Genomic DNA, 18,614 nt, shown 5'->3' with positions numbered 1-18,614 from the left:
TGATAACAAAATCACATGCTCAGCCTGCCTTTGCTAGTAGTCTGGTATTCTGTGCCTCACCCATCAATATGAACGCTGAAAGCATCCTTAAACCATCACTTCTCCTCTACCAAACAGGCTATGGGATTCACTGTCACTGCGTAGCATCCTACAGCCGCTGCAGCAACACGTGTGGCCCTGCCTGGGGAAAACACAGCACAGTCAAGCAGAAGGACCTTTGTGGGAATTCAATCAGCCTTACTGCAGTCCAGCAAAGTTACAGCCAAAGGCCAAAAACACAGAGATGTTACATCTTGTTTAACACTTGTCACCTGTGAAAGATCACTTTTTAACAGCAGAGGATGCCTGGGAAAGAGAAGCCGGTCTCTAAGCCCCTTTAAGCAAGTATTCAGCATTCCTTGCTACAATGCAGGTGTCCTTTTCTAAACAAATATTATTTCATTTCTGAAACTCATCAGATTTCTGCTTTGTATTAGTTTACAGAGACTCCCAAAGTATCCCTAAGCAATTTTGGAGTGATGAGTTCATATAAGAAGGTCTCTCTGTAGCTGTGATTTCATCTGTCACTAACAAATGAGGCAGAGAGATTTTTCCCTCAGTTGTTTTATTCCACCCAAAGTTCTGGCTAAATAATGTACCTAAATAAAGCAGTGCCGTACCCATTTTTTCCCCCTTTATCTATTGTTATGATGGAGCAGAAGTCCATTACTTCTGCCAAAGCTCTAGTCCTTACATTATGACTGAAGTCAGATGGGAGAGACATAACACATTTACTATTAGGCAACACCTGTGCACAAAAGTGGGTTTTGTACCAGGCTTTGGCTGTGGCAAAGCAGGAGGTCACTACTGTGAGAACTGCTGTCTGGAGGGCAGAGAGTTCCTTTCCAACTACTAGGAGAACCAGGTGAACTGAGATTCCCTTAACCACCTAAAGAAATAGCCATATTTAATGATCAGAATATCATTGCGCGCAGCCTGGGAGGCCAAATGAGAGTCAAAATCTGGGAGACACATTTACAACATCTGATGCATTTCCAGTGAATCTGATTCATACATTATAATCTGAAGGCAAAGCAAAGTACTCAGCAACTACTACGCTGCTCAAAGTAACAAATGACTTTTCTCAAGGTTTGGACAAGTAAATAGATGTTCTTATTACATGTTTATATGAATCATTTGAAATGATTTATTGGTTTGTTTTGTCATTAAAACTACAGGCTCTGAGTATCACTCAACTTCTGTTCTATGTGTTAAATTTTATCAGTCACATGCACTTTTATTTTGCTCTATTAATGGCTCCAGCTTGTTGAGTTTGAAGAGACTATGGGGAATAATGGAAGGATCTATTTTAGGTCTACAGCCGTTTTCTATTTTGGCAAAGAAATAACTGACAGTAAATAAATATCATGCCATTGTTTAGATACACATAAAAGATTCTGGATGATCTTATGGAGCCCAACAAAATAGGAAGCAAAAAAAAAAATCATCAGCCACCACAAGGAATGTGCAAATATGAGCATAATATCATTAAACTGCTAGTAAATGGAAGCGTTGGTGTATTGAGTTACCTTGAGTGACCTATTTGATCACTTCCTCCTGTGTTACCTTTTCAAACTTGACTCCAAAATTAGTTGTTACTGATGGACTCACTATAGATCTAGGGCCTTCTTCTTGAAATAAAGCTATTCATGATATTTTATTCAAATACAGAAATTTGGCCATTTCTATGTTTTTTTCACATACTTCAGTTACTAACATCTGAAGTATATTAGGATGCATTTGGAAATCCATGTCTTTGTGCACTACAGCAGACCTCTCCCATTGTCTTGTCTTTCCAGTCTAGAGATGCACATCTCCACCTTGATAGGAAAGAGCAGCCATCTAATAACTCTTTTGCTGCTCATCTTCTGTGCTGCCTCATCAGACCTTAAAAGCAGCCACAGTAGTTAAGGCCTCCAGCAGTGCCCAAGAATAAATACCTAGGCAAACATCTAGGAAACAGGGGTAGAGTGCAAACCTCCCAAATTATTCTCTTGAATTTGGTAGCCACCACTGCCTTAGAGACATCATCCCATCAGGATGGGCATTAGGTTCTTATAAGAAATGCAAACCACTGTGCCATATTCACCTTCTCCCACCCTTTATGATTTTATAGACAGTCCCTTATTTCCTCCCAAGCAATGGTCCCAGTAATTAGCACTCTTTAAAATACAGAGAGCAGTTCCCACATCTCAAGCAAACCCAGCATATGCCATCCCCTCCTTCTCCCTCTCCCCACACCGCCCTTCGGTCCCACAACATGACACTGCTGTGCCAACCCAGCCAGCTCAGGACCACTCTGTGAAATGCATCAGCAGAGCGATCTGCGGTCCTGCCATCCAAAGCTCTATATGGTGAGACTCCAGCCTAGCAACTGAGAGGTTAAATCCTGGTTTACACGAGCTAAAGCAGACAGCAGTGTGTGTGTGTAGCATTCTGGTTGAAGATTTCACAGTCTGAAAGGCTATGGCTACACTTTTTTCTGATTAGACCAGTCTATGGTCATTACATGATAACAGATGCATGAGCTAAAGTCCCACTTGTGAAGTGGGACTTTATTTCCCTTCAGTCCATCCAGCTCCCACTCTACTCTAACTTCCACAGAGGTACTGAGCCCCTGCTTCACCAGTAACCCTCAAAACATGGGAGAGTACAAAGCTCTGAATAAAGATCTTGTTCATCGCATACAGTTAAGTAGATGCTTCATCTCTTCCAAGTTTGCCTCATCTGGTGGCAAAGTAAAAAAAATTACAAAATAAAAGTCTTACCTCTTTCCAGGCCACTTTAATGACCCATTAGTAGAGAAAAAGCTGGTTTAAAGATACACTCTTGTAAGAGTGGATGTCAGAAGGAGCACATTCGATGGGGGGTTGGGGATGAATTTATTCTGTTGCGCAGTTTCTATTCACCCATTTCCCAGCTTGTCCTTATCAACACCAAGATTACATAAGTCTTTCCCCTACTAGGAATTGAGCTTGCTTTAGCTGGTCGTGCTCCAATTAATGTTATCTTTATCTCTAGAATTACTAGAATTCCTTAGAAATCCTATGTGGGATGATATTAGCTTATTTGGCCAATACTTTGAGAATATTTGTTTGTTTTCACTCAGACAAAAATATTCAGGCCGTTATGCTATCTAGTGCATTAAAGCTGAGCTCCCCACCTCTGCTCCAGAAGACATCCAGACTGGCAGCCCACAGGACAAACCACCTCCTCCAGGGCTGTGCTGGTGGCCTGCCCAGCACAGCTGTCACTACTGTCCTTGATGGTGCCACACAGTTCCCTTCCTACAAGAGAGCAAGCTGTAGAGGTACCTGAGAAAACGAAGTTCAGCTCCCAGTTACGTGGCAGAAGCCACTTACACATTTGTTCTTGTGCACAGTTCTCTCTTACATCCTCTTTGCACTATTTCTCTACTCAGAGGTCTTTTACTGTATCCATTGCTATGTCATACCACAGAGAAAATCAGAGCATTTAGCAGTAATCCCAGGAGTCGAAGCTCTTGAATACAAATCAAGAGTTAAACCTGCAGTAGGTACAAATTGATATATCTCTATTGATTTCTTTGGATCTATGCCACTACTCTGGTTTTCATCAGGATATCTAGCGGGAAAATCTTCAGATGGGTTGTTTTTTTAATACTAAGGCATAGCAAAACAGTCCAGCCGTAGATCTCTTCCACGGAACAGTCTTCATTTTGAAACACAGGTCATCAGCTTAGTTGAAAAAAAAAAAATATAACAGCCTTTAAGTTCACTCACAGGTTACTTTTTTTTGCTACTGAGGTTTTAGGTCATTGGGTTGTTTTTTATTTGTGGGATTTTTTTTAGAAAGCTCATAATTCATATATATCCACATCTTTCAAAAATCACTCTGTTGTTCTTAAGGAACTTGCTTTCAAAATAAAGAACTCATCCACATGTCCTGTCCTGGTCCTGGAGTTGCTGGAGTGGAAATCAGAGCTGTAGCCAGTACACTTTAAAGCTTTTTTCACTTAACAGACCACTTAGTTTACACAAATTGCATACTTGCTGGTTTCACCTGTCCAAATTGCAAAAAGAAGCATCTACAAAAGAGCCAAAGTAAAATCTGAGCACGCATTCAGAAGATGAATGGCACCAAAATGTAGTTGTTTGTGGACGGAGAGCATTTACGCTTGCATTCAGTGCAGAGTTATCAATGTGACAGCTTCCTTTTGTTACTGCTATGTGTTGGCTCCATTACAAACCACCACAGAGCTGAGGACAAAGTAAAACTTCCACATTTCCCAAATTATTTCTGGAACACACGAAGGTCGAAAGGGCAGATTCTGCTCCACACCACACCCACCAGCCTGACACCGGTGGAGCGGCTCTACTGCGGGAGCGCAGGCCAGCCTTCGCAAGATTCACTGAGGGGTTTTAAAGGAAACTTTTTGATAGCCAGGTTACATCAGTTTACCTAAGATGCTACAGAGAAAGAAAAAAAAAAATTCTGCTTATACTGGGTAAAATCTCCCAGTTCGGTAGTTACAGGCTTGAGTGCTACAGGAGATCTTTTTAATAACAACTGTGTTTTTCTCTACTGACTATACTTCCTATACCTCTTTGCTCCTGTGAAGCTTCATCTCCTCCCTAGTCTAAAAGGACCATGTGTTCTTCCTCTTTTGCCTCCATCACATGGTTTCAAATATTCCTCTCCTGCTGTAGCCGTGGCTATCAAAGCAACCCAACAGCAGGCATGTGATCAGCACCCAGGGGAACATCGCAGCTCTGGAACCCCTCCTGATACTACACAAGCAGTTTCCTCAATACTGCTGCATTATTATTTATTTTTCTTCCTCCTCCCCACCTTTCCCTGGGCTCTCTCCCATCATATTTATTGCAAAACACCAGACTTTGAACAATAAAGCGGGAAGAAAACCGAGTCCATCACCAAATGCAAGTGCTGGCTTTATTCCTTCTACCACTGGACCCGTATGCTCCTTGCATTTCATGCTCTCATATAATGGAGGGTTCAGGTGTTTCTGATGTTGCTGCCAGGCACTAAAAGCAGAGTGATACAAATGTGAGCTAAAAAGGATCCTTCGATCCCTAACTGCAATCGCGGATAAAGCTGGGAATTCTCCAGCACACGCCGAGCAGCTGCTGCTGTGAACAGGCTCCAGGGATGTACTTTGGTGCATTCCTGGCCTGACTTAGTGCCTCATGCTAACTCAGTTTTTAACCACAGTCATTCTTGTACTGGCTCATTATTATAGCACTGTAAAAATAAAATGTTTAGACAGTACTGAAACTTCCTCCTACCTGCTACTCTCATTTGCATAGCAGGCTACTATTCTGTATAATGGGGGGGGGGGGTGGGGGGCAGTTGTTTCCATCCTATTGCTTCTCTGATTTTCCTGTCAGATTATGTTTCCAACTAATGCCCTTCGTACACCTCTAGTACAATTAACAGGGTGGTTACTTGGTCTCTGAATAGCAAAAGTCATACTCAACTCAGCAGGAGTTGAGTAAAAGAAGCATAAGATCTTCTGGACTTCATCTTGTTAGCTGACTTGCTAACTAAGATAACATTGAGTTTTAATATTAACAATGTTTCTAAGTATTTTTCTTGCATTTTTATGTTTCTAGAAAAAATCACATTATTATATTGTAACAGTTAGGGGAAAAAATATGTTTTCACACGATTAACAACTTTGTAGGTATTTATGCACCTAAAGGCAATGAATTTGATATGTGTTTTAATTTGGGTATTAACAGGCTTTTCAGCATTTAATGGAGTGAGTTTTGTCTGCTCTTAACTCAGATATTTTTATGGAGTGTCACACCTTTTTTTGTTTTCTTTCAATCTCTGAATAAAATGGGTGGGAAAAGAAACAACTACAAGCAAGACATGACAATCCTCACAGTGATAAAACTCTCTGGCTTGTGAAAATGCTTAGCAAATGTCGATTCCTCATTCTGGAACTTGATCAGCAGCACACTTCAAAAATGTGTTCATTCTTGTTAAAGCCACTGATTCTAGTCACTCCAGTAAAGGCCTTCTGACTAAAATATTAAGGAAAATTTGCACTACACTTTTGGACTTCAATGGCACCTTTGAGGCAACTGACACTTTCCAAAATCACCCTTAAGCAAAGACCAACAAAAAAGCTTCTGCAAACAGAAAGTAAAATACAGAGTTAGATGAGAGCCTGTGTGGGAACCATGAATGTCTTCTGTAATATACAATCTTTTAGGAACACTCCTAAGTGTTTTCCAAGCTGCGTATAAGACTGAGAGCCTCTAGCCCAGGAAAAGATTTGACATATTAATTATTGTCAGCTATGTCTAAACCGGGGCATGCAGGAACACTTCCAAGGTGAGTTTGACCTTGTGGTTGCAATTTGTCTTATATCAAGGTGAATGGAAGGTATGCACAAGCCACCCTGCCTGGATGTTCAGTTCCCATACAAAGGACACCTCGGTGGGTATGTGGGAAGACAATCCCACCACCCTACTCTGACCAGACCTGGACAACTGAGACCCAGGCCTCGGGTCAGCCTATCCATTCTTGATGAGTATTTCAGGCGATGTCCTCAATAGCATCATGACATTAATTCTCCAAAGATGCTGCAGTACAGTAAAATTTTAATTTTGCCATCCTTACTGGTGAATAATATCCTTATTGGTCGAGAACAAAAGACATTTTACATATTATCCATATTGTCTTGGGCAGTCCATATCTATAAATAAAGCAATGAAGATGCTTACAAAAACAGTATTGGAAAAATTTAGAAGCAAGTTGATTTTCACAGTGACCAAAACCAGACTGTAATGGAATTAACCTCTTTTAGAAAGGGAAATGTTGGTGAGACTTCAGGTGAGATAAGGTCTGCGTTTTGTGGCCTGGACTGCTTTTGTTTTCAAAGAACTGTGTTTGCCGCCCAGAGCAGGTGAGGAATAGGAATGTGGAGAAGAGTGATCGAATTTCATCAGAAAAAGTACTGAGGAATAAAAGCAGCCATTACATTAATCCTCATCTTCAGACAAATTTTACTTCATGTCAGCAGTTGGCAAAGGGAGTGGGCAAAAGGTGACAACACGGTAATCTGCCCTTTTCCATGTCCTTAAGCCTCTTGAAAAATCCACTCTCCTTGTCTCCACAAGAGCTAGACTTTTAACCCTTCAGCTGGTGTACAGGAGTTACACTATTTTTCCAAGAAGGAGAAAACCATGCTTTCCCCATCTGGAAGCTGCCTTGGCACCCTGTTAGCATCCTGACAGCCATTTGTGTCCACGGTTGCACTCACCCCCACTTTTGTCTTGCAGGTAGGACCTTTGAGTCTCTGGCCCAGAATCAATTCTCTTTTATCTTGGTGGGAAGATTTCTGTCAGCCATCTAAAAGTTAGGCACCTCATCCAAACAGGTGGCCCAGGCATATGTGATGGGGTTCATGACACCTCAACCTAAATATCTAAGCTGGCTTAACGCCAGAGAAGCCTCCATCTTTGCACTGATTACAGAGCAGGCTAGAGCACTAGCTTAAACCAGACCTGCAGGTTTTAGGCAGCTAATGCTAGATGAAATGAATCCCACCTCCCTGACTTGTGTCGTCTTCAGAGAACCTCCAGTTGCCCACTCTAGCTCCATTTTGTCTTGGACGTCCTGACCACTGAATACCAGGAGCAGTTTGTACCTACATTTTTTAAGACGATGCCATGGCACTACAGACCAGCGTGGCAGCAGTAGCATCTGCCTATTGAACCATGCTTGGAGTGGTCCTGAGGCAATTTACAAATGCCGTTTCCCTTTTTAGGCTATTTTTATACAAAATTTACATCAGAGTAACCTTAAAACCTTCATTAATACTACCTGAGGTGTTGAGGTTACTCCCAATGTTTAGCAAAAGGAGCATAAATCAAATACGTTTTTGAAAGAGAAGCTCAGCAGAGCCTGTTTTCATGCAAGTCATATTTATAAAATCTCTACTAAAAATAGACCGCTCTGACTTGAAAGCCATCTGATTCTTAAACAATATCCCAATCCAAACAAACTGATCTTTAAATTGGACCTTGTAATTCCTTTGGCAAAATCAGCCCTACTGTTGAGGTACATCTGTTGAGCATGGAGTCAGATTATTTTTCTGTGCATGAGTATTTCAGTAAGTTTGCAGATAAACTCTGTAAACTCTGGTGCAATTTAAAAGCTGTACGTTGAATATGCTCTTTTCAGCCCCTGCCAAACTCCAGCTCACTGCAGCATTAACGTATACACAGCATGCACGCTGTAGGATCTCTCTGAAAGGTCAGTTCAGCATAGTCCTTAGACCACAGTAGTGGCATAACACACCTCCTATCACGTCTAAACCACATCTGAACCTTTCCCACAATTAAGCACAAGTGAACAAGGACTGGAGAGGGAGTGGGCTAGTGACCTCATTGCCTAGACCCTCCACAGAGACAATAGAGGGAGACAAGCACTGCCCCAGGGTAGCACATCTTGGATGGGACAGGTTGGGATGGGAAGAATCACCCTCTGGAAGTGCCTGTTCACTGTTCCCTGTGCAGGGATTGAAGACAACTATTTCAGGATAGACCTCTGACTTTTAGATGGCTGAAGTCTGTCAAGATGAAACCCATCCATCGCTGGACAGGAGAAGCTCACATTCCTGTTTTTTCAGCCAGATTGTTTGTCTTTGCCCTGAAATGAACTCCCATTAATCTCAGAGTAAGTCATGGCTGAGAATTAGTTTGTGAATCTGCTTTTTATCTTTGCCACCTTTCAGCTCTCATTTACCAGCTTCCAGCTCAGTCCAGGTCCCTGGCTATGACCATGTGCATAGCCATGCCACCAGGCATGCCAGGACTGTTCTCAGGACAGGGGAGAGTGGCTCAGCCACCAAGACATTTAGACACAGCCTTTGGCATCTCACGAAATAAAGGGCAATAGAAACTTTATTCCTGGAATGGCCTTGCTTCCTTATAAGAATATCTCAAGTGGTACTTATTTTCTTGGGTTTTGCTTCCTGGGAGACTGGTTTTATTTGCTCACGAAAAAGGGAAGAGAAATAAATACCGTAGTGATAGGACAGGAAGAAGTGTATGTAATTTGGTGAAGACCGTCTGAGTGCTGAACTCAAGTACTACCGGAGCCATAACATTTACTAAGCTTTATATTCAGGGCAATACCCCAAGCCCTATTTTCTCTGTATTATGTTCATCCTGGCTATTAATAGCCTATATGACACCCATATGACCAAATATATCTGGCCACAGTGGAGGACCCCATGGAAGTGGCTTGGTTGTGCTGTGTGTGGGCTGAGTTTATGAGCAGGTTTTGAGGAAGCTGTTCAGGGGTTTCACTGCCCTCCGGGGAAGGGTCTCACACAGCAGATTTTGGGGTAGGAGGGAGAGGAGGGAAGCGAGACATCCTGTGTGGTGGCAATACTTCTGGCCACTGCCGGCCTGGGGCCAGAGAGGGTCTGGGACCTTTGCGGTCCAGCCTTTGTGCCTAAAGGGTCAGGGTGAGCAGTGTCTACCCCTGAGTGAGAATTTCATTCTTTCTTTGTGATTTTACTTCATTCTGTTTTGAAGCAGTGAAAGAGTAAAACAAGACGATAAATAAAATCTGGAGTTGCTTATTCAGTTTTTACTGCTTTCCAGTTTGTCTTCTAAAAACGAAGGGCAAGTTAGCCTGTTAACACTAAGGACTTGGATCATTAAGCTTTTAAAATATTTTTTTCTTAGCAGCAGAGTAGATGACAAAATGTTAATAATATTCTTTGCTGAGGTTCAAAAAAATATATTTTTTTGCAATTAAGCAAGGATACTTTTTTTTTTTATTATTTTACCTACAAAATTGGTAATGAGATTAAAAAATGGTCTGTGCTTTGCCTTCCCCCAAGAGACCTTGGCTAAGTACTGCTTCAGATAGTGGCAAAACATACGAGTAACTTGCTAAAGGGACTATCCCAGCCCTGAATTTACTGCAGAACAAACAAACGTGACATAAGCAAACAGGTGAACTCCTGAAAAGGGGTTGGGCAGGGCAAAGACACAAGATCTTTTTCATTGGTTTCTCTGGTTCAAAGGCTTAATTTCTCAGCAAAAAACTAGCAGTGCATGGCCAGGCAGTAGCAACTAGGCTTGTTAACTAAATAAGCAATTTTAAACCATTCAATCAAGCTAGCCAAGGGGAGTGGATGAAAAAGGCATTTTTAAAAGCTATTCCATGCACTTGAATTGTCTTTTTTCATTCCTTTGGTCTCCAGATTCCAGGACACGTCTTTGCATGCATGTCACCGAAATCTAGATGAAATCTCTAAGATTGAAATTCTCTGCTGGGGGCTTAGGTGGAACTTGAGTGGTCATAAACCTTGAATGGGCTGCTACACCGGAGGAATTTCATTCAGAGAGTTCCTTTGCCATTTTACTGAGTATATTTTATTTACATTCTGTAACTCTATCTTCTGCCTGCACTACTGAAAACTCTTAGCAACTTTTCAGCAATGAATCTTCTGTGTAATGTGCTTTTTAAAGCTTCCTGAAATGAACTCTTCACACTGTGTATATTAGAGAAGTAATATTGTACTAAAACTGTATGGTTTTTGAAGGGGCAAAGAAGTTCATCCTTCCCATGCCTCTCAATGGTACGTATCTCAGAACCATCCATCATGTGCAGATCAGCAAGGTCGTCATCAGAATGAAGAAATAAGAGTTTTAAATTGCAGTCCTACCACCTGAGAAATACCCTGGCTTTAAGACTTAGCAGGGTGTTTGCATTCCTGTCATGTAACCTTCCACATCCATTTAAGGTTAAGGCTCTGTCTGAAATATGGCATTCTGTGGGATTAGCTATACGGATCACAGCGTGGCTGATGTACGGATGAAGTGGCATTTTCTTTGTACCTTTTATGTTAGAGGATCACTCTGATGCTGGAATTCCACCATCTGAAGTGTATTTTGTCGACAGTTCAAATGAGAAATACTCATGTCCTCTGTGAAGCAAGCTAAACTGTCAGTAGGCAAAGGCACGAGTGTATGCCATGTTGCTCTTCTGTGCAGACAGAAGAGCACGAGCTGGCTGCATTTCCCCGGTATGATCAGAGTGTATTCACTAGCCATATAAATTTCAAGAAGAAATAAACTAATTTTTTAATGTGATCAAAAGGCAACCACTTCTGTGGCATGATAATCTTCTGTGAATCACAGGTTGTGTATGAATTAAAAATTGCGAGCTTTGGAGGTGTTTTAGATGGGAAATATATGAAGATATCATTTATAGGTATTTCAGATAAAATTAATGGAAATATGAATTCATGCACATAAATAGAACAAAATTAAAACAGCGTCTTCTGGAAATCCCCAAGAAATGGGATTATCTCTCTGTATTAATTTTTCTGTGTATACTAGAGTAGGTTTCTAAAGGCTGCCACAACCAGCAGGCTCAGCAGTAGCCATAGTTAGGCCCGCTCACATGGAGGATTATGCCATGTTCAAATAGGTTTGGATACATTCGGCTCAGCTCCGTTCTTGGCGTCTGGTGTCCTGAGAGACATTAATACTGGTCCTTTTCGAGGTTTCCTCTTCATTCTTCAGTCCCATACTTATAATGTCCTTGTCACTGTCTGTGTTTTCCAGATGCAAGGCAAAGCATCTTTTGAATTGGGCAGAAGAGAATAGGATCCTGTAGTTGCCTTTACTGCGGAGTGTCTTCTTTAGCCCTAACAAGGATCAGGCAGTATAAAACCGTATCAGCAAATCTGTTGTGAATTCAAACTGAGTCTGTCTTTTGTTTCTCTTGGTGATATTTAGACGTACTTAAACACAACTACAGTATCATATGGTTAATTAAAAGATTTTTCTACACGGTACACACAATAAAATCTTTTCTTCCAAAACACAACAGAGGAAATACAGTGGGCATATATGCTGCTTGTATATTTAAGCAGTATGTACTTATTCCAGCCATCACACAAGACCCTATATGAAAGTAGATGACACTAAAAATCAACACTCGCTAAACATTGCTTTATTACATTACCTGAGAGACAACATATGCCAGCACAATGGCTCAGATATGCTATTTAGTATATTACCTGATGGTAAATATTTATAAAAACAATCTTAAACACAGGACGTATCTGTAATATTTCCTCCTGACCGTTTTTCTTGCCTTTATCTCTGCTCTCCCACTGTCCCAAACACCTCCATTCACTCCTCATGTATTTCAGGATCCTGTTCTAACCTGCTCCCTTTGCACTTTTTCAAGGGGGTTGAATTTCACCCACCTCATACGGCATGCTTTGACACTTGGGTGCTACAATAGAAGATGAAAAGTAGGCAATGCATATTCACAGCTCCTGAAACAAAGGAAAGTGGTAAAATACATTAGAATTGTAAAACGTGGCAAGAAAAACACATTATTCCTCAGGAGACGGGAACTATTATTTTTACCTTTGTGCGGAAGAAGGTGATGCCGCAGTCACCTAACACGTTGGTAAGATTAAAGGCTGCTGATATTACTCTTTGACAGTACTCTGAAGGTGAAAAAGGCACCCAACAGTCACATGAGGAATACAGAAAAGTGGCAATAAAAACATCAGCATAGTTGCCACCCTAGCTTTGAAGCCTACTGGCAAACTACAGAAGATTTTACACTAGGTAACTCTTGAGCCATATTCTGCTCATCTATACTTTCGTAAATCCTGTCACTGACATAGATGCTAATCATTTGCACCCTCGTAAGCCAAATTGGAACCCACAAATATGTATTCACAGCTTTACCTAAATAAGAACTAGTAAACTTAACAAAAAATGGCAAAGAAGCCAAAAGCCATTGTTCAAACTTTTGAGAGATAACCAGACACTAGAAATATTCTTAGGATTTTGGTCTGATTTTTATTTTAGGACACACAGAAATACAGAAATTACAAAGATATATTTTGCAAAAGAGAATAAACCAAAGTATGTCTGTAAAATACTGGTTTTGTTGTGCTACATTTTTAATATCTAAAAATAAAGCCTTGTTTATTCAGTTTTGATGATAACATTGACTCACCTACCACTCAGCAAACCAAAGATTTCTCTATTGTGTTTGTTTTGCAGAAGTAACTTGCAAAACAAAAGTCCTTTTAGTGGCAATAACATTTTATAATCGCAGAAGGCTTGTCATTTTTTCGGATTGGGAACATAAAATAGCACTTTATGTTTACCATGTTCATACTCATCAATGCAAGTACCCTGCAGTGGAAGACTTGAAAGGCCTTACATACAAGCTGCCTCATATGGCATCACATGTGAACCCTCATTTGATATAAATAGCTTTTGCTTTCCCCTGGGTTGTTCTTTCCTCTACTTGGCTTCACCCCTTCTAAGGTCAGAGATGTATTGTGCTGGGTTTTGCATGATGAGAGAGGTCAGCCGTGGCCATTTGGAGATGCAGAAGCTGGTTCTTTGCATGAATCATGCTGTAAAGATGACAGCCTATCCCTCAGCTTCTGCTTAAAATTCCCACTGACTTCAGTGAAGCTTCTTGTTAACAGAAGACACTTCAGAAAAATGCAAGTGGACTAGACCTGTTGTTTCTATTGAGATTACATCTCCTTAAAACAGTGAGATACTGTCCTGCAGTGCCTGGTAATATGCTTTAACTGTGTAGCCTCCAATCATTTCTGAGTAATAATATTTTTTTTAATTTCTCCTGATTTCCTGTGAGAACAACTGCAGAAGCAAATGAACTCAGCTAAAAGAAAGAAGATCATCAAAGTCCTTTAACCCCTTCTAGGCCAAGCCTTTCTCAAACCAAGGAACAAAATGGCCAGCCATAAATAGATCAGAGTTCCATGGCTGTAACTGTAACTGTATAGCATTTGTTCCACGATGTGGGAAGACATATGGGAAAGGCCAAGTACACTGAAAGCAGAGGAAAGTTTTGGACATACAGTTAGCCTGAGCCCAGGAGAGGTGGATTCAGTTCCTGGATTTGCCACAGGCTTTTTCTGTGACACCAGATAAATCACCCAGTTTACCTGTGCTCGGCTTCCTAGACATAATATCGGGATAATGCACAAGCAGGTTCACAAGAATCATAGAATCACAGAATGGTTCGGGTTGGAAGGGACCTTAAAGATCATCTAGTTCCAACCCCCCTGCCATGGGCAGGGACATCTCCCACTAGATCAGGTTGCTCAGAGCCCCATCCAGCCTGGCCTTGAACACTTCCAGGGATGGGGCTTCCACCACCTCTCTGGGCAACCTGTTCCCATGTCTCACCACCCGCACGGTGAAGGACTTCTTCCTAACGTCCAGTCTGAATTGACTGATCTCTAGTTTTAATCGATTCCCTCTAGTCCTACCATTACCCAACATCCTAAAAAGTCCCTCCCCAGCTTTCTTGTAGGCCCCCTTAAGATACTGGTAGGCTACTATAAGGTCTCCTCGGAGCCTTCTTTTCTCCAGACTGAAGAAGGGGTGAACACAACAAGGGCATTAGCATCTTGTCACCCTGCAGCTCACTCACCCAGCAAGTAACACTGCACTTGAGTCAAGCTGTGCTTTTTTGCTTCTGTCCTCTGCTTGTCTTGTCCACCCAGCAGCAGCTTCATCTGTAGCATTCCTACATGCAATGCCAAAGTAACATCTTGCAGGCACCATCACAGTGTGAGCAAGGAAGAGAACCTGCACAGGGGCCCATCTGAAGGCTACATGGTGACACATCTGCCCTGCTCCTGTGGGTACACAGAAGGATTATGATGAGTTTAGTGATGTACCAAATCGTTGAGCAAATGCATATGCTCAGGGTGGCTATAGCAGTGTCCTCTGCACAGACTACTGCAGTGAAATAGGTTATTCAGAGGCAGGTTTGGCTCTTGTCACTACACGAGCACCACGGCATCAGTGTCATTAGTTGTTAGCACCAGGCAGGCAGCTCCCTTCCCCCGGTTCAGCATTCCAGCTCAGAAAATAGGTGTGGGGGTGAAATGGGCAGTTGAATGATAAGGCAACAACAGCTACCCCAAGCCTCCAGGTTTGAAGAGGCATTGGCTAAAAACACCTTCCTTAGGAAAAACATGGCCCTGAGCGCTCAGAAGAGGAGAACAAATGCACACCCTCAGCGCAGGAGACACCCTTGCAGCCTACGCAGCCCCTGCGACTACATAGGAGTGAAATTCCATTGTTGAACACCACAATCGTCTCACTCGGTTGGAAAACCAGCCTTTAGACTAATCCTCCTTAGAGACTAGTTATGAGGAAAGTTTCAGCTTGTAATGTTGTCGTTTTGGTTATGCACGTGAACACAAAGAAAGGAACAGCGTGATTTGAAGTGTTCAGCACCTGCAGCTCCTCTTGACTTCAGTGGGGTTTCTGACTGCGTGACACTTCTGAAAATGGGACTAACCCTTTCACAGCAGGAAAGGATTCTTTTTTCATTCCTTGTAACCAGAACTTGTGTGTGAATTATATACAAATTAGGGGGGGGAAAAAAAGAAAGCCTTAAGGCTGAAATCATGTAGAGAATTTTCAGCCAAAAAGTCCAGTTATCAGCATATAGAGACAGAGGTATTTGTAGAAGCCTCCACTTACGCTGCAATATGGTGTTCCACTGCAGTGTAAAAATAGAAATGATACAAGTACGATTATTACTATAAGTTATTATAGCTGTAATAAGTGATTATAACAGTAAGCAGAGTGTTAAAGACTCATTTTAACTACACGTCCTCACTAGTCTCCCCAGGATTTTTTGTTTTGTTATTTTTTCAAGTTAGTACAAACTGTTTTTTGCCTTTTGCAAGCTCTAATGTTCAACTCCATTTTTATATCTCTCAAAAACACCAACTTCTGATTTAAATGGCTCTGACCAGGCATTCATAATTGAATTCCACTACAATTTTTGAATAAAACCACAGATAGGCTGTTTGTTTTTTCAAGCTAAAATTAGTTATATCCATCAATACAAATGGTCTGCATACCTGCAGGCTGGTGTGGTGGGCTGCCCACAGTACCCGCATGGTGCCAGATACAAGCTCAAACTAGCAATTTGGAAGGATTTCAACATCAACCTTCCTGATTTCCCTGTCTAGGGGCTTTCTGAGTAATTAAAGATTGCCTGGCGCTTGCTGGAGGCCACCAGTGCATTAGCTAGTGTCAACACTGAGCTTTGGCAAAGTGCGTCTACCTGTATTTAGTGCCTGTATTCCACAAGTTGTGAAAGGATGACAGGGCTCGTGGTAGGGAAGAAGAAGCAGCTGCCACACACCTTGCCATTAATGAAGCTTTGCAACTGCTTCAGGGGATGATCTCAAGCAAACAGGGAAAACTCTAGAGGAAGCTGTCGTAGGATGCATGCAAGTTTTATTGGATAATGCTACCTACAGAAAGCAGTTTTCACTGCAGCTCTATCAAAATGGAAGGACATCATAAAGCAAGGATTTTCAGGTCTGGTACCACACCATATTTTCATGAGAGGTACGGGCGACTCAGTATAATGTGTGTTTCAGTTTGCAGATGGTATCAAACTGACAGGGGCTGCACGCCTGTTAGAGGATAAACATTCAAAAGTATCTTGAAAAATAGGGGAAAAGCAGTCTTGAAAGAATAGGATGCAGTTCCAGGAGGTACAAAGTTATAGAGTTAGGAGCAACAGTAAATCCCTCGGCTATGGGAGTCTGATAGGCAATGGCAGTTTAGACAAAAGTTCCTCAGAAGAGTGTCTACAGCCCGCGGTAGATCAGAAGGTGAACACTACTGAACAGTATCATGCTGATGTAAAAAAATAAATACATTGAAACACATTGTTAAATTACGTGTTAAGCCTTAATTAATTTTCCTGCAGTCCTCAGAAAAAACTAAACAGGAATGTTCTCAGCCATAAAGTTCGAGGAAAACATGGAGCAGTGGAAAGACCTCAAAGGAAAACAACGAGAATCCCCAGAGGCAGGCAGTCTTGAGGGATAGTTAAGGGAAATTGTGTTGTCTAGGGAGGAGAAGTCTGGAGGGACATCTAATAACCACCTTCAAAAACATAAAGGTAACTGCGAAGAAGCAGCAAATAGGTTGATTTCCTTGTCCAATGTAGAAAAAAAAAAGAAAGAAAAGCCAATGGAAGTCAGAGAAAAGCCTGGGAAGATTTTTCCAGTGAGAAAGTTGCTTAAGTCGAGGAACAGACTGTCCTGGACACGGGTGTGGGATCTCCGCCACTGAAATGGCTGGGAGCAGATTGGACAGATGTTTTCCAGGAAAAAGGCAGATCCTGCCCTTGGATGACAGACAGAGCTCCCCATTGTGTTCTCCATGGTTTCTGTGGATGCCCAAGGCATTCCCAGCCAGCCGACAATGCACAGGGAAGAGTCAGAAACTCAGCTTCCAATGACTTTTAGTTGTATGTTACCCTCTAAAACCTGACAGCAACCCCTATAATTGCACCCTGCCGCAAGTCTATGAACTGCTTGGTGTTTCACTCCCTCTAGTGTGGACTTCTTCATTCACTGTGACTTCTCAATGCAGTTGAGGTCCAAACGTACCTGAAAAATATATTAGTATTTGACTGTGAACATCCTTAAGGAAATAAACCCATATAGGAAATAAGCCCATATTTTTGGATGGATTAGGCTAATATCTTGGGCTAATATTTTGCTTCACCATAAGATAACTTTATGAACTTGACTTTATTATGTCTAGTTTTTAACATAATAATTGAAAGCACAGTTCCTTGGATGGATGCATGCATGTTTACCCTAACAAACTGTTTGTAACTAACTTCTTATTAAAATTTCGCTGTGAAAAAGTTCTTCCAGGAACTCAAATGCCTTCAGACTGAAATAAAACAATAATAGCATCCCAGGAAAGAGAGCAAAAGCTGAAAAATGAACTATACAGGGAGGACATAACCTAGACCCACTCCGCCACTTCTGCTGTGAGAGAAACTAAGCACAGATTGGTGTGAAAATCCTCCTGCATCAACGAAACTGGGGCCAGGGTGCAACAAGTGGCAGAAAGCAGAGTAAAGAGAGACAATATTGCCAGTGGAAAAACAAGAACATGTGAAAATTTAAATTAGACCAGAACCACTTATTATAGATATGTTTTCTTTGAAAAGATATCACCACCTTATTTGGAAAGAGCCTGAGAGTGAACAGTAGTGCTTATGGCCCTGGGGATGGGAGGATGAGAAGGTGAGGAAGGGAACAGAGCTGGCGGGAGGTGGGACAAAGAACTCCACAGGGCTGTGGGCAAGGGGGAACGACACTGTGGGTGGGAGAAGGCACACACACCTCGCAAGAGGTGATGGCAGTATCCAGCCTTTGTCACCGTCACTGCCCGATAGAGGCTGGACAAGGGAGAGTGCAAAATAAAATTAATTCATGAATGTCATTTTCTCTTAGCAGCTAATGTGTTGCTCACTAGGAAATTATGATGAGTAAGATGCTTACATAAGCATTTATAAAGACTGGTATCTAAATTATTACAAACAGGTAATTTTGTTTCCAGGCAGAAAAGGGCAGATAACTATTAAACTGAAAAAATAGTAGTAAGTTTTCATGAAAATGTCCTCATATAAGTTGAACAATGCTTGCAAGATAGACACCACTTCTATTAGCAGATGGTGGTCCT

The sequence above is a fragment of the Rissa tridactyla genome, chromosome 1 (assembly GCF_028500815.1).
Source record: "Rissa tridactyla isolate bRisTri1 chromosome 1, bRisTri1.patW.cur.20221130, whole genome shotgun sequence".
NCBI classification, from domain to species: Eukaryota; Metazoa; Chordata; class Aves; order Charadriiformes; family Laridae; genus Rissa; species Rissa tridactyla.
The sequence above is the reverse complement of the archived record's forward strand: the minus strand, read 5'-3'. Positions refer to the sequence as shown.